This window comes from Sander lucioperca, chromosome 1, assembly GCF_008315115.2.
Source record: "Sander lucioperca isolate FBNREF2018 chromosome 1, SLUC_FBN_1.2, whole genome shotgun sequence".
NCBI classification, from domain to species: Eukaryota; Metazoa; Chordata; class Actinopteri; order Perciformes; family Percidae; genus Sander; species Sander lucioperca.
In genome coordinates, this window is record NC_050173.1 from 49,833,680 (window position 1) to 49,846,945 (window position 13,266).

A 13,266-nucleotide genomic window follows, 5' to 3' on the forward strand; every position below is an offset into this window, starting at 1 on the left:
GAAATAATAAACTGCATCATTAGAACCCCTGTCATTCACAAGTTGTTTGTACCAGCTACTGACTGGCTGTAAACACCAATGCAGCACACATCCAGAGCACAGGTCAGAATCATTAGCTGGATCATTTAGCAAAAGAAAACAGATATTATGAGATGATCAGCAGGTGTTGTCACTAACCAGGCCCACTGCAGCAATACATTGGAGTCAAATTCCATCTTCTGTTTATATGTGCAGCACCGTAAATAAATACCATTATTGCTTTGCTTTTCATCACCTGAGCCTCTATTTGCTTACTCCCAACAATCAGCAGCTCCTCTACGATATGGAATATTTCCATGATTTGTTTGCCCAGGGCTGTTGCTCATGGAAACACATTGTTTTTCATATTTGGAAATATGCTGCTGAAAGGTTACCAAAGCAAAAAGCCCTGGCAAAATATAGCCTACCAAACTTGCTCGAGTGATGATATATTAATGAGTCAGCATTCCAGCACAGGACACCAGTGCAGCCTTATGGCATCACCTGAATGAGTCTAACTGTGATCCAGACGACCTCCTGACGAGAGAGAGCCTGTGCGTGTTTGTGTCTGTGGCCGGTCTGTGCCACACCCCCTTCTCCTCGGTGCGGTGGTATGATCCAGGGAACGCCGTTATAGCGGCACCGAGCCTTACCAGCAACAGCATCACCCGTCAGCTTCAGCAGGGTTCAACTGCGGCTAAACGCACCGCGCCGGGCTCCCTGTCACACAGCACAGCGGAGCTGGCTCGCGCACAGCCCCCGCGAGGAGATCCCTTCCTGTCCGCACACATCGTTTCGTCGTCCTCTTTCGGCATTTGAGAGCGAGCATCATCAGCATCAGCACCGCCGCCTCGAAACCAGAGCAGCAGGCACACACGAGAGAGGTCTCTCAGCCACATTTTTTTGTTTTTTTTTAGCAGGAGCACAGCGTCTCGAGTCACATTTCTACAGGGGGGGGATTGCGCAGTCTTCAGCGTTTGCAGGGTTCTTATATCGTGGAATCGGACTAAAGGAATGGCTTTACGTGGGAAAGGTAAGCGCTATGCACGTTCAGTTCTGGCCTTTTAGTGGGCTCATTGGGGTATCGGCTACAATGTTGCTTGGCTAAACGAGGCTTGGGTGCTGAGACAACGTGAGTTCACAGGAAATGGTTATTATCAGCTGTTCAGATGTGCGGTGCTATGGCCCGTGTGTGTGTGTGTGTGTGTGTGTGTGTGTGTGTGTGTGTGTGTGTGTGTGTGTGTGTGTGTGTGTGTGTGTGTGTGAAAAAGAGAGGCAGACAGAGAGGTAGAGAGAGAGAGAGAGAGAGTGTGTGTGCGTGCCCGCGCGCGCGCGCGCGCGTGTGTGTGTATGGTGCGGTTTTTATGAACATCAGTGCGTCTCCCTTGAAGTGTAGGGATGCAGACTTTGTGCATAAAACCTGTCTGTTTGACAACCAGTCTAAATGATGACAGTTCAGCAGACTGGCTGCTTCATGTGTGCAGGTGTCGTATTCGTCAGCATCGTTTGCAGCCTTGAGTTGTTTTGCTACAGTTCTGGCTCGTCCACTCCATCTCCATCAGCACTGAGGTAGTCTAATGATGCCAACAGGGCCACCGGAGATCCAGGGGGTATAGATCTCTCTGACGCGTGCCTTCTGTCTTCCCACATCAACGCAGCTACCGGGCCGGGATAGACATCACCTCCACTACAGGACCGTAGGGACACATATCAACACTGTGACCGGGTTTATTCTGCACATGCATGTCTATTCTCACGCCTCATACATGAACTCCTACCTTTCTGGATGATGCTGCAGCTGATGAAGATATTCTATGACTAAATAATTGAACTGCATATTATTTATTGAATTCACATTGGCTGTGCTTAATATGTGCGAGGGTGAATAGTTAACAGGCAGCAAATGCATTTTGATAAATCATAATTATTGTGAAGGCAGGGAAAATTGCACCAGGATGGATATGCTCCGATAGATTTAAATTAGACCTCCTCACTCCTCTCCTTCACAATAGATTATAAATAATTGCTCGGAGTAAACCACACGAGGCATATTTCCAATAAATAAATAATTATATAAGCAAAGCAAATAAATAAATAAGAAAAATTCCTGAGTAATTGTCTAAATATGTTCTTCAATTAACTAGAAACTCTCAGAAAGCGTCCCACGCTTTTCCTTGCACTGCTTTGGTAATCTCGCTTTACTCGACTATAGGCAATGGAGAAGGAGCTTTACATCTTGCATTTGAAAATGCAAATGCATTGTAATCAGAAACTACAATTTGTCAATATATCTAATACATGGATCTAATGCACTAGTCCTCCAGCCACTGCATGCACACATCTTTCAGTATTGATGTTTGGATCGTTTTACCCATCAGGCGTACCTGCGTTCTGCCATATAAGATCCAACAAAAAACTGCTTTAGTTACAAGCCTTTAGACCTGGATGCAGTATGTTCTGTCAGTGTTGCATTGCGTGTCACTGCCCCACCTGACGCTGTTCACAATGATGCGGGCACCGTGCTTAATTCTTCCTTGGCCTGCACATTATTGATAGTGATGATAAAAAATGAGGCAGTCTGTCTTTGCTCTTTGTGATTAATAGAGAGCATCTTTTTCATGGAGGTTACACACACACACACACACACACACACACACACACACACACACACACACACACACATACACTTTCAGTCACATGCACACTGAAGAAGATAATGTAGATGTGTGGGGCCTGGGGGAGGTTTGGTTGATGATTGTAATTCTACATTCGTTTCTCCCACTGTATAGTGTTGATGAGCTGTGTGTCATAGCTGGGGGCTGCTTATGCTATTGTGGCAAGTGTGTGTGTGTGTGTGTGTGTGTGTGTGTGTGTGTGTGTGTGCTTGTAGTTCACATGTGGGTTTTAGGCCCTGCAGGCCTGCTGCTTTGGAGGTGGTGATGAACAGTGATTAAGAGCATATTTTAAATGGCACCTCCATTATGGCAACACCTTTCACAATTAGAGAACACGTCTTTGAATCGAAATTTCACTCCACATGCCACTGATAAGGCATTGACATTTCTGTCAGTCAACCATCTAATCAGACATTCTGGGATTTTACATTTCAACTTGTGCCAACACACTCTGGTTTCCCCTCAGCAATAGTTAGTGGTCAGCGGTCACCGCTATAGTAATTATCTATTTCAGCTGTTGCACACTCACTTTTTAATTTTCAGGCTTGTTGTTGTTAAGCGTGTGGTGCATATGGTGTTTTTTTGAAAATCCAAAGAAGCTGCTCAGCTCCTTGGCATGGAGCCCTGTTATAATTTCAGTGCAACTTCCTGACAATGCAGGCCGGTAGTGGCGAATGTTAGGATACTGGCATTTTACTGTCAGCACATACAATTGTCCTGAGTCAAGAAACCGCTAGCAAAATAAAAGCTTCGCTTGTGTCCAATAATTTGTGTTTTTTCTGAGATTTGAGTGATATTGCATGGCCTTTGGTTAGCACAGTGCTGTGCGAGACAGCGGGGGAGTTCTTTTTGTTATCCAGCCCTGCATTATTTATGAATTTTCATTCCAGGAATGCAGTAGCCCCTGGCACTGTATTGCTCCTTTCTCCCATGGAATCGCTCACACACTTCCCTTCTGCCCCACAAGTTAGCAAAACTATATTTCCTTAATAAAATTGGGGTTATGAATTAATGAGACGACAATGTAAATGCATCAGAGGTTCTTTATAATATTGAGTACAACACTTACTGTAGTGCTGCAGTCAGAGTTGAAGCTTGCAGTGAGTCCCAGTGGGAGTTTTTATCCCCCCCCCCCACTCTCTCTCTCTCTCTCTCTCTCTCTCTCTCTGCATGTCCATCATGGTAAGAATGTAATTGCTGGAAAAGCATAAAATGTGTCACAGTGTTCGCCACCCTGCTGGTAATTTCAAAGTAAAAGAACGCTTGCCAGTCGGCTAATCATATTGCTGGACCACTAGACTTTCACGCACACAGACACTTAGAGATGTAACCAGTGAACAACTTCAAATATTTACCTTCTTGCTGCAATACTGCTCCATCCTCAAGAGGAATTGTTTAACAAATCCTGCAGTGCTAATTAGGGTTTGCTCTATTCATTCGGCTGCGATAAAAAATAAAAAAGTGAAACACAAAAGCAATATTATATCACCAAATGACCCTATAAAAAGCTCAGATGGTAGTATAGGCCCAGTGGTTACAGTTGTGTTTACAATTAATGCACTTAGCACAGCGAAGCATACTTGACAACATGTTTACTGATAATATGCAATGAATATGAAAAGCATTGGTGCAGCATACGGTCATTATTCTGACAAGGTGATTCGTATGATTCACTGTAAATTATCTTTCAAAGACAAAGTAGCCTTTTATTTTGTTCACATATGGTGTTTCGTAATAAATAGAATTTCTTAACAACCTAATATGTTTTAAGATATAAATCTGTGAAACCAAGATGTCTCCTGTTTGCTTTCTCCTATTTTTGGCACCTTTTTCACTATGATAATAATATTTCTCCATCAGCAAGCTTTTTTTCTCCTTTGTTTTTTTATTTTTCCTCCATATGATAAAGTATCCAAATACAATATTGTTTATTTTAGTATTGAAACCAAAAGTGGGACCAACAGCAACAGAGAAAAGGACAGAAATAGTATCAAAACCAAAATCACCTTCAGTCATCAATGCTGCACACACACACACACACACACACACACACACACACACACACACACACACACACACACACACACACACACACACACACACACACACACAGTTTATGCCTGAGGCGTTCTTCTTTAAAGTATTTGGCTCTGTCTCAACTGGTAACTCCAGCCCTCTATTCTCTCTTGTCTTCTTCCATTGGGCTACGGGCAAGAGTCAGGAACTATATACACTCAGATAAGGAGAGGGGTGTTATGTGAGATTTATATTGTGAAAATGCAATCACATCTTCAGAGCCTTGAGAGGCTTACTGGTCAAGCCCACTCTTTTCTTTAAAATATGAAATTAATTTGTCAAGAGGTGTGTGTGTGTGGGTGTGTGTGTGTGTGTGTGTGTGTGTGTGTGTGTTATTGTCTAACCTCCATGAAAAGACAGACTGCCTCATTTTTTTATCATCACTATCAATAATGTGCAGGCCAAGGAAGAATTAAGCACGGTTCCTGCATCATTGTGAACAGCGTCAGGTGGTGTGTGTGTCTAAAGAGGAGTGCTGGTGGAACACACCAAGCTGGGCTGAGACAGGAGAGCTTATAGGTCATTTTTGAGGATTCCATTTGCGTTATTGGATTAGATAATATAGAGGGCTGCAACCAACAATTATTTTCATTATTGACTTTTTTCTAAATATATTGATTGATTGTTTGGTCTAAAATGTCCATCACAAGTTCCCTTGGTCCAAGGTGATGTCTTCAAATGTCTTGTTTTGTTCGACCAACAGTCCAAAACCCAAAGATATTTTATATTCTTAGAAGACTAAGAAGTCCAGATAATATTCACATTTGAGAAGCTGAAAAGTATTCAATTTTTGCTTGAAAAATTATTTTCATTTTTTCATCAATTAATTAACTTTCAACTAAATGCTGCAGCTCTAATTACATATATTGCAAAGTGTAGCTTTCATTTTGTCTACCTCCTCTGTAAACATTATACACTTAATTCTGTTGGATTGTGTTACTGTATTGGTGTTCATTGTACTATGTCCACCCCCTGTGCAGTAATATCTAAGCAGACACAAACACACACACACACACACACACACACACACACACACACACACACCCCTGGCACTCACATACACAGAAAGCCGATGCACACCTACAGGGACACATTTCTCACCGTGAAATTTTTATTAATCAAGTCAGTGGACAACTTTAGAAGAAGAAAAATCAATTTTTGTTTCTTCTCCAATTTATTACCACATAAATTGTCCTTCACTTTAAAGTGCACGTTTTGGTGTCGGTGTCAAAATAATTAAGTTGAAATCCATTATATCTGTGTTGATTTTATCCTGCTTTTGTCGACACGGGGGAAAGAGTGGAGTCGCCGCTCGCCAGCTTTTGTACTGACACAAACATGTACAGCAGCGTTTCACCTTCAGCTGAATCAATATAGGAAAATTATTAGGTAAGGATTTCATCAAAATGTATCAAATATTCAGAAAAACCTATTGCACATCATTAACATCAGGACAACTGGTAATTTGACTTTAGTAGCTAACAAAGTGATTGATCTAGAAGTTGACCACACACCTGATTGGCCCACAATGAAACATCAACACATTTTACACCTGCACCTCCAGACCATGATTACAAAATACCTTAATATGACTAAGTTGCATCTGCAGCTTTGTTGCATGCCTATTTAGTGATTTATTAAGCAACATAAAACATAGTGATGGTATACTGTACATCTCTCCTCCAAACGAGTTCATCTGTTTCCTGCTGACTGGTAAATAGCCTCATGTGTATCATCAGTAATTTTCATAGCTCTACTTTCTAGATGATCATGAATTATTAACTCATAGAAAAGATGAATTGCTCCAAAACGGTGCTTGATGCGTCTCTGCTGGAAGCCATGTTTTATACAATACAATACAGCACGGTAGAGCACAATCAAGTTCAATATGTTCTTTGGCGTGTTGCAGAGGAGTTGTTTTGTTGTTAAGGTTTAATTTCAGAATGAGTCTTGATCCACCGTGAACTCTGGGATCTGTTTCAAGTATGTGTATCATCGCCCAAATTGACATCAAATTGTAGAGGCACATATTCTCTGCTGATTGCCAGCCAAAATGCCAAGCCAAACTGCACAAAGAAAAGTGATTGGAGCAAAGAAATACCCAATATCTACTCCAAGAAAATCATGGCAGAAATGTGCAGCCATTTTTTCAAGTATAGCAGACCTAATTCATTTTGTCTCCAGATGTAACAATCCTGAAATCCCAAATTTTACAGCATGTGCTCCATGTCATCCCAACCTGATGTGCCTGGAAGAGAAATTGTTTAGAAAATTCATATTGTGTTCTCTTTAATGTGCTCAGACGACACACTGATTTCTCTGAAAAGCAACAAAAGGAAAAATTGTTAAGGAACATGCTCAATGCAGTTTTACCTATCAAATAAAATAAAAAAAAGGCTCAGGCTCTTATTTTCCATTTCATAAGAGCCTTGCATTGCATAGAAAATAAGATGCAGGATAAATGAAAAACAGAGCACGGTATATGATATTGAAGAGAAAAGTGCTTAAAGTGACTCGCTGCCATTTCCTAACTGCGAATACATTTGACATGATGTGATTTCTAGCTTTGTTTATTCGTTGTCTAGAAAACTGTGCGTCCTATTTTCTCAGATATGCATCTCACACATGCAGCAGGCAAAACCTCCACGGCTGGAAACATCGCTTCCATTTCTAACATCCATGGTGAATGTTTGAATTTCCTTATATTTCTCTGAATATGTGGTGAACCAAACTGTATGGTACAACCTTGGAGGATGAATTCATCATCTCTGTCTCATCAGCTTGCAATAGATCACTTCAGTGTCTTGGTGGAGCTTCTCTTTGTTAAGAAGCATTTTTCTGTGCAAGGCTGCTGAATGCCGTCCATGTCCTCAGCCTCCGAGAGGCCAGGAGAATCCGAGAGGAGGTGAGGTTTAAGAACAGATCTGAGGAGCAGGAGGAGCCGCCGCAGTAAGCACTCAGGACTTTGGGAGAAGGAACATCACAAAAATCCTCCTCCTCAAACGCACTCCCTGGGCTTTTCCAGATGACAAGCATCACATTGTAACAGTGTAGATGGAAGATTAGCCCACTTAGCATTCAGAAATCAATCTGCGATGCTGCTCAACAGCTACTAGTATATCTTTTCAGCTACTCCTCTGCAGGGCTAATGCTCTTTACCCACTCATTTCTCTGTAATCAACAACTTAATAAAGGAGATGCGCAGGAAATACTACTGTCTAAATCGCTAATCACCAAATCCAATTTCTGGAAGCAATGCCATTGATTTATCAATTAATTCTGCATCTGTAATGCTGCCACTTTGCTTTGCTTTGGGTGTTGGAGGTTTTAGCGGTCAAATGCATTATTGAAAGAGGCTTTTTACCAAGCAGTGGCTGATGCAGAGAGCTTAGGAGGTTGTCAGTCTTGATGTAAAGCTTTATTTGCAAAGCGAGTTAGTGTGAACAGCCTTTTAGTCCTGCTAGGAGGACAGTGACATGTATTTATCTTGCGAGAGAGGAGGAATATCAAATGTGTTGAATAAGGCTTTGTCTTGTCAGGAATATTGATTAAGTGGTTTTGGGTGGTGTCTCTTGCTTTGTGTGTTGGTGTCTGTGTCTATGTATGTGTGGTCAATTGCCTGTTTGCCCCTGCAAATGAATAGGGTGTTATGCTTGTGAATGCGCACACGGGGCATGTGTGCCGTTGCATATTCTCATTCTTTTTGTGTTTTTTTGTTTGCTCCTCGGCCTTGTGGGGAATCAGCAGGGGGCTTTAGATCAGGCGGAGTAGAAGTGGTTGTTATAAAAAGAAAATGGTAATCTGGTAAGAAGCAGTTGGGGGAAAAAAGCTATACCTTAAGACAAGATCTAAAAGAAAGAAGATTTTTTAACTCTAGTCAAGATGTAAAAAACGGTATTTGAAAAGTTAAACACAGCACAGCTACTCCTTCACTCTGGGCCACATTTAGAGGGCATGAATAGTGTAGGACCTTATGGATTTCTCCACACCGCTCAGGCATGCAATGGCGATGTGGGATTTGACTCATGTCTGCTATAAATAGTCAAATGGTCCAGGATGGTCCTGACAGCTCCTGACCAGAGCCAATCTGCTCTGCGCGTGGACACACACTAACTCTTTCTTCTGCTTCTTGGTCATGCTTTCATTCCCACACTAGTGGGCACACACTGGGACTCGCCGGACTATTGTCTCACCTATATGACTCGCTTTATACATACAGGCATTAACCTTGGGTGCTTCGCCGTTAGGAATAATGGAGGTAGGCATTGCACTGAAGGCTAAATGGTAAAGACACTGTGATGGTGCAGAGAAACAGCTAGCAAGGTTTTTCTTTTACTGAAAAGGCCAGTATAGACTATGTTGACTCTCAAAGGCATGTGGGTGTTTAAGTGGGTTGTTTGTTGGTTAGTGTAAAATGCTATAAGTGTTTGTGGGCGCAGGGGCACTGAGTGTGTGTCGATCTGTGGTTGATTGTGTGTTTCATCTCTAAATGTTATCAGGGAAACTGTACGTATATTGAGAGGTCCAGGCTTCTGTGTGTGTGTGTGTGTGTGTGTGTGTGTGTGTGTGTGTGTGTGTGTGTGTGTGTGTGTGTGTGTGTGTGTAGGGGGGGGGGTTACACTACAGCATGCGTTCTGCTGGTAAACTCGGCATTAGCAGCAAGAGATTTCAGGCTTGATCAGCTATGAAAGCACAACTACGTGATGAGAGTGCTGCCGCTGCCCACAGATAGCTAGCCCTTATCCACTAATTAAAACCCTCTGTCACTCCATGTCTCACTTGGCAATCTCTCCATCCTTCAATTCCCCCCATTTTCACTGTGAAATCTCTCCATCTCTCATCATCTATCCATCACTCATTCTCTTTATCCTCATTCTCCATTCATCCCCCCTTCCGCTGAGGGCTCCCAGTGGGCGGTGTATTGTTTTGTTGCGTTTCAGGTGGTATAGTTAAAACAGGGTCCTGTGGGTCCTCTCGTCTGAGGTGTTCCTGTCATATGCCTGAAGAGCTATGGCGGTACTAACACACACATATATATATACACACATCCTCACTCCAGGAGAGGCATCTCTCTCTTACAGCTCTCTGTTTACTCCCGCAGGACCTGTAGCCTGGATCTGCATTTGCAGCTCCAGACTGCGCCTCGATTCCTTCTGATGATTAAGCCATCGTAACAGTTGACAAAATGCGAACCTGCAAAACAACACCAGGGTTGTCATGACTTCATTTTGGAGCATCTGCAGCAACGACAGTTATAGCATGAATATATTTGGTGAGATTTCTCATCGTCATTCCCGTGGCTTGTGAGGCCTGTTTAGTGAGCTTGCCTCTGTGCAAACAAGCTTCTTGGAAATGTGTAAAGGCCAGAGCTAACAAAGATAGTAGCTCCCTATACTCACTGGGGGTCTCCAGGCTGTTATGAAAATAAGACCGTCTCTGCATGGCGGAAATGTATTTGTAATCCTGGAACTATACTGTATCAATAATCAGAGGAGTTAATATTGTTGGATGGCACTCGGCTCTCTCCGTCGTTCTTGTTTATTTACCAATGTGAAACTCAATTCTCTGCCGCTGCCTGGCCCCAATCCACTCTCTCCGCCTCTTTCTATTTTCCATTTTGCATGCTCTCTCTTCCTGTTCGTCATGATTTCAGCACATGTCTTTGAGATTGGAAAGTGTAAATTGGTTTTGACTTGTCCTCATGGTCCTTGCCTTTACACATGACCATCTCTGCCGTGCTGTTTGTGTTATTGTTGATGGATCCCGCCCCCTCCGGAGATGACTTGGAGCGTAAATCCTTTTTAAAAGCAACTGTATATGTGAGCCTCTATCACTTCTCTAAGGAGATTTGCACACAAACACAGCCCACTGGTCTATGGCTGCACTGTTTGAGCAAATGGATGGATAGGAGGGGTCAAGTGGGTGAAGAGTCCCATTAAATATTATTGCAACTGTGTAGCCATGGATTTTCACTCCCGTCCCATGTGATTGTATGTATGTGTATGTGTGTGTGTGTGTGTGTGTGTGTGTGTGTGTGTGTGTGTGTGTGTGTGTGTGCGTGTGCGTGCGTGCGTGTGTGTGCGTGTGTGTGTGTGTGTGTGTGTGTGCGTGTGCGTGTGCGTGTGCGTGTGCGTGTGTGTGTGTGTGTGTGTGTGTGTAAGAGAGCGTGATAAGAGACAGAAAGAAAAGGTTTGGAAGGGGAGGAGGGGGGGTGACACTGTAATGCGATGCATGTGTTTCACTCAGTGTTGTCACTTTGTATTAATTTTAAGCCGAACAGTGTCCATTACAGTAGTCCATTACACACTGATGAATTATAGATTAGAATTAACTTAGAAATAAAATCACACAATAGCATATACATACATAGTTGCTGCATATAACTACTCACTCTTAATCCATCTGTACAAACTCACATGAGATGCATCCCAAATTTTCAACTTTATATAACAGCTTTTATTATTTTATTATTAATTTTATTTATTATTAGCTTAAATTATTAATAATTATTTTGCAGTAGTTAGAGACAATAGTCTATCAATAAATAAGTACTCTGCTGCATTACACATGCAGTACTGAATCGTAGTTAGGTTGAAATACATAAATCATGGAAGTCTATGAATTTTACATACTATAGTCTTGTGTGGAGACGATTTAGATCAGTTGTTAGTCACAGGCAGTATAGTGATGCGATCAGTCAAGCACTTAGTTAGCTTCACTTGGGGATTCCTTTATGCACCGTGTGTTCCCTTGCTCTACACGTACATAAAAAATTATGAGAGAGATGATACAATTTTGTTGTGAAGGTTTTGAAGATTCCTGTATTCAAAATGAAATCTAGTAGATGCTAATTATTACATCATCAGACCTTTCCAGGGCCATCCTTGTGTCTGTTTTCTATGATCAGTAACCCATAGTGAGCCTATGGCGCCCGCCACACCCCAAGGAGGTTATTCTTCAATTGTAAATCTAGGCTAGTGTTGTGCTCAGGTGGCACATGCTGACTTGTCCTACAGAAAACCCATGTGTCTTGTTTGAAGTGAGCTTGGCTCTAGGAAACAACCTCCAGGTTTTGACATCAAAACCAAGAATCAAACCCCCTAATGGGCACCCCACTGTGGGCTAGAATTAGCGAGAAAAACCCCCGCTAGCAGGCTTACTTCTCTAAATGCAGGGGCCCTTGGAGGATGAGATGGAGGGTGGAAATCATGTAAGGTTAGGCAAGGATGAGAGGAGAGGAGGGAGAGCAGAGGTGGACTGGTGCGAGAAAGAGGGATGGTGGTGAAAGAGAAGTGAAAGAGGGGAAGGGAGAGGGTTGTTTTAAAGCAAACCAGATCATTTTTCACATTTTATACGTCGATATATACAAGCAAGACTACATACACTCAGCAAAATGTTTAATAGACTGGTCCGTGTATGTGCACACATGACGCAGGAACAAGATGGTTTGCAGGATTGCATGCTTTCATTCTTGCGTGTAAGCGTGTGGCAGACATAAAACGGGACAGAGAGCCTCTGTAGAGACAGACAGCAGTCTGTGCCTGCAGCGAGCTCAGAGCTCACAGGGTAATGTATACGCACTCCTTCGCCGTACCAGAGAGAAGGTGACACCAGTCAATCCCATTCTGACAGGGCAGCTGAGATAATAGCGGGCTTTGATTCCTTGCAATAACTCCTGCCAATCAAAATGAAAGGCATCATGATTGCAGGGAACCACAAGAGTGTGTATGTGTGTGCGATGTGGGAGCTTACAGTACACTACAGCAGTGCTTGGGTAATGCAAAAATGTGGTTTGATGTTTTAAAGGCATTGTTGTGCATTGTGCTATCATTAAAGAGAAAACACAAGAGATGGGTGGAAGGAGAGAGAGTGTAGAGCTTATACAGATCATCTGCCCTGTGTGTGCAGGGGGTGAGGGTGTGTGGGAAGAACGTGCGGGCGACTTGGCCCATTTTTTGACTGTTGGCTGTCAAGGCTCGGCGAGCAGTTTGTGTGTGTGTGTGTGTGTGTGTGTGTGTGTGTGTGTGTGTGTGTGTGTGTGTGCGTGTGTGCGTGCGCATGCAAACAGGTCTGTGCGTGTGCATGCATGTGGGGAATGAGAAGGGTGAGCGCGAGGACAGGAGAAGGAGTCTTTCAGGTGGAATAAAAGCATTACTGCAGTTGTAGAAAGGTCAGCTGTAAACTTATATCAGACTAGTGGTGATCACCCTGTGCTGCAGATCTCTGAGGTATTGAGCAGGCACGCTCTAATGGCTTTGATATATGGACTACAGGACTCCCTGAAGAGGTCAATACCATAGCACTTTGTCTCTATGAGCAATGACCCTCTCAAGCTCCATTTAGAAGCTTTATATCTGCAGGAAATAGGCTGGAAAGGCCTAGGGCAGGGCACGGTAAAAGAGAACTAATATGAATGAAGTATTTTCTAATCACTTCTTCTGTGCTCTAATCGTCCCAATCAATCATTAGATATGGCGGTATAAGCATATTGTGCCGG

At 42.8% G+C, this 13,266-nt stretch overlaps 1 protein-coding gene across 1 annotated transcript in view; it reads left to right on the top strand.

Annotated features, from left to right (window-relative positions):
* The first annotated feature begins 590 nt into the window (after nt 1-590).
* Nucleotides 591-13,266, top strand: part of tenm1 (teneurin transmembrane protein 1) — a 189,658-nt gene continuing 176,982 nt past the window's right edge. Inside the window, exon 1 of the mRNA XM_031280063.2 lies at nt 591-1,051. The gene's annotated coding sequence lies outside the window, so the exon portion shown is untranslated. The remainder of the gene's footprint in view (nt 1,052-13,266) is intronic.